The sequence below is a fragment of the Mauremys mutica genome, chromosome 18, assembly GCF_020497125.1.
Source record: "Mauremys mutica isolate MM-2020 ecotype Southern chromosome 18, ASM2049712v1, whole genome shotgun sequence".
NCBI classification, from domain to species: Eukaryota; Metazoa; Chordata; order Testudines; family Geoemydidae; genus Mauremys; species Mauremys mutica.
Window position 1 is genome coordinate 2,547,501 of NC_059089.1, and position 3,749 is coordinate 2,551,249.

The 3,749-nt window shown below is 49.7% G+C and overlaps 1 non-coding gene across 1 annotated transcript; it reads right to left on the reverse strand.

Annotated features, from left to right (window-relative positions):
* Positions 1-313: 313 nt before the first annotated feature.
* On the reverse strand, positions 314-386 carry TRNAV-AAC. Its single transcript has one exon. It is a non-coding gene; the product is annotated as a tRNA-Val (tRNA).
* Positions 387-3,749: the final 3,363 nt, after the last annotated feature.

Sequence of the window (3,749 nt, forward strand, 5' to 3'; positions counted from 1 at the left end):
GGGTCACACTCCACCTCAGCCAGTGTCCATGCAGGGTCCATGCTCTGGGTGTGTGAGTGCTGCCTAATGAGAGTCCCAGACACCTCGTCTACCTGGAAGCTCTTCTGATCTTCAACCAGCCCATTCATCCCACAAGCATTGCACGAGGGAGCGGGAGGGGGAGGGGGAAAGCCACTTCACAGGCATTCAGAGAGGGAGAGGAGACAAAAGCGAGGGGGAGGGGAAGTATAACAGACCTTTTGACCATAGAAATCACTGCTGCTCCTACAACAGCAGGGACAGGCCACTAGGAGCTGGGGAAAGGAAGCCATCATGTTTCTGCCTGGCTTTGAACCAGGGACCTTTTGCATGTTAGGCAAACGTGATAATCACTACACTACAGAAACTCCATCACAGGGCTCTGCCCCTCCCTTCATAAGAATGGCAATACTGGGTCAGACCTAAGGTCCATCCATCCCATATCCTATCTGCCAACAGTGGCCAATGCCAGGTGCCCAAGAGGGAGTGAACCTAACCGGTAATGATCAAGTGATCTCTCTCCTGCCATCCACCTCCACTCTCTGACAAACAGAGGCTAGGGACACCATTCCATACCCATCCTGGCTAATATCCATTAATGGACTTAACCTCCATTCATTTATCTGCAAAAAGAACAAAGAGAACATGTGGCACCTTAGAGACTAACAAATGTATTTGAGCATAAGCTTTTGTGGGCTAAAACTCACTTCATCGGATGCATGCAGTTAAAAATTCAGTAGGAAGATATATATACACACAGAGAACGTGAAAAAATGGGTGTTGCCATACACACTATAGGAGAAAGGACAAAGGAAGCAAGAGACGAAGAGAAAAGAGGGATCAGACAGTGGATGGAGCAAGAGGTGAAACAAAAAGGACAAACCCTTATGTCCCCAGTGATTCTAAGAGACAAAATCCCAGGTGCAGAATAAAATTCTGCCTCCTTAACCTCGTGTTTTCCATGCCTAGAATTCAAGTCTCACCAGATGGATCAGACTGAACAGGTTTCAAACCTCCAGGAGGCTCTTACCTTCTAAACAGGGACGGCTGTTTTCTAGTAAAATCACTACAAGGGAAGGAGAAAACTCGAAAGAGGTTCCTCCTGGCGCTCACATCCGTGAACCCGAATACTCTCTCAGTCCTCAGAGAGAGACCTGGAGAAGGAGACTTGCTGAAGCAAAGCCACAGGGGTCTCTGAGGTTTCCCTGGCCCCTCGCCCCGGTCCTGCCTGGCTGATGTCAGCATCTCTCTGTGAGGTCACCACCTCCCCACCACCTTGGACCAATAATCTGAGATCCTGCCAAAGGCCTTTGTGATGTCACTGCCACACCCCTCCCTTGCTGGGCTAATGTCCTGCCCCTGGCCAGGCACTTTGGAGGTTTGAGCTACTCCCTGTGGATCACCCCACTCCAGGAGCATTCGTTCTAGGCAGCAAGCCGGCTAGACAGGGAAACATCAGATGCTGCTCCCAATGCTACACTCAGTTTTTCAGAAATGAGTCAACTTTATGGCCAGAAGAAACCATTAGAGCATCTAATCTGACCCCCTGCATATCACAGGCCTCCTGTAGGACACAAGAGCTACTTTGGGGGCAAACACATTCCAGAAAGGCATCTAATCTTCATGAAATGACATCAGGAGATGGCGAATCCACCACTTTCCTTGGTAGCTTGTTCCTGTGGTGAATCATCCTCACTGTTGAATATTTGTGCCTTAGTTGTAATATGAATTTGTCTCTTTTCACCTTCCAGCCACTGGGTCTTGTTAGGCCTTTCTCTGCTATTTTAAAGAGCCCTTTAATACCCAATCTTTTCTCTCCATTAAGGCACTTCAGCATTTCAATGAAGTCACCTTTCAATCTTCTTTTGATCAGCTAAACAGGTTGAGCTCTTTCAGTAGCTCCCTAGAAGGCATTTTTCTCCAGCCCTCAGGACATTTGGTGGCTCTTTGCTGCCCCAGCTCCAATTTTACAACATCTTTTTCAAATGAGGACACCAAAACTGGAGGCAGTATTCCAGTATCAGTCTCACTGATGCCGTGTCACCTCCTGTGACGTTATTGACATAATCTGTAACTGTATAGATCACCATTGCGACAACTGTTCTATATTTGTAGCCAGTATTGTAGAAAGGTTGTCGTGTAAGGGGTCTATGGAGAGGTTCTGATTGGCTGATTATAATGATGCTATCTCTAGATGTGTATCATTTTTGTAGTTGAAGTTATGAATATTGGCTCTCTGCCGGCTCACCCGCCCCCTCGCCACTGCCCACCCACTCACCTCCTCAGCCCCCCTCCCTCACCTGCTATTGTGTCATACAGGAGGCCTGTGCAGGGGGTCCGATTAGATGCTCTAATGGTCTCTTCTGGCCGTAAAGTCGACTAATTTCTGAAAAACTGAGTGTAGCATTGAGAGCAGCGTCTGATGTTTCCCTGTCTAGCCGGCTTGCTGCCTAGAACGAACGCTCCTGGAGTGGGGTGATCCACAGGGAGTAGCTCAAACCTCCACAGTGCCTGGCCAGGGGCAGGACATTAGGCCAGCAAGGGAAGGGTGTGGCAGTGACATCACAAAGGTTTTTTGCAGGACCTCAAACTATTGGTGGGGAGCTGGTGACCTCACAGAGAGATGCTGACATCAGCCAGGCAGGACAGGGGTGAGGGGCCAGGGAAACCTCAGAGACCCCTGTGGCTTTGCTGCAGCGAGTCTCCTTCTCCAGGTCTCTCTCTGAGGACTGAGAGAGTATTCGGGTTCACGGACGTGAGCGCCAGGAGGAACCTCTTTTGAGTTTTCTCCTTCCCTTTTAGTGATTTTACTAGAAAACAGCCGTCCCTGTTTAGAAGGTAAGAGCTTCCTTGAGGTTTGAAACCTGTTCAGTCTGATCCATCTGGTGAGAGTTGAATTCTAAGCATGGAAAACACGAGCTTAAGGAGGCAGAATTTTATTCTGAATTTTATTTGATCCCCACCAATGACCTGGGCCATCCTTTGGGCTCTCTGGTGAGAACCCTCAGCCTCCCGTCCTCAGTCTCTACCCTGATTGGCTGAGCAGGGGGTTATTGACAGGGAGGAGACTCAGGTCCTTGTTGTTCTCTTTCAAGACCAAGGAAATAAGTCAGAACCAGTTCTATGTTTGACGAATTTTGCTGCTTCTCTGCATTAATGGTCTCTGAGCAGTTCATGATTCTCTCTAACATTGCAGTTCTCCTCAAATACTTGCTGAATAATTCCTGTGCACTGTTGTTGGTCTGGAGCTCATCTGAGAGCATTTTATTCAGGTCATTCAATGTCTGAAATTCAAGATCCGATGGTTAGTTTGAAAATCAGGGCTCTTGGGTCCTATTCCCAACTCTGCCACTGACTGGCTGTGTGACCTCAGACAAGTCAATTCTCCTTTCTCAGCCTCAGCTTCTCCCTCTTTCAAGTAGGGATAATAATGATCTGCTCCTACCTACCTCACGGTGGGTGGAGGCAGGGCCGGCTCTAGGTTTTTTGCCGTCCCAAGCAAAAAAATTTTTGGCTGCACCCACCCAAGCCCTGGGCTCCCCACTGCACCTCCCTGCCACCCCAGCCCTGGGCTCTGGCCCCCCACATACCCCATGCTGCCCCAGCTCTTGGCTCCGCCCTTTCCCCTTACTGCTCCCCCACCGACACCCCCCGACACCCCAGCCCTGGGCTCTGCCCCTCCACCTGCACCCCCTGCCACCCCAGGAGGTGTGTGTGTGGGGGGGGAAATT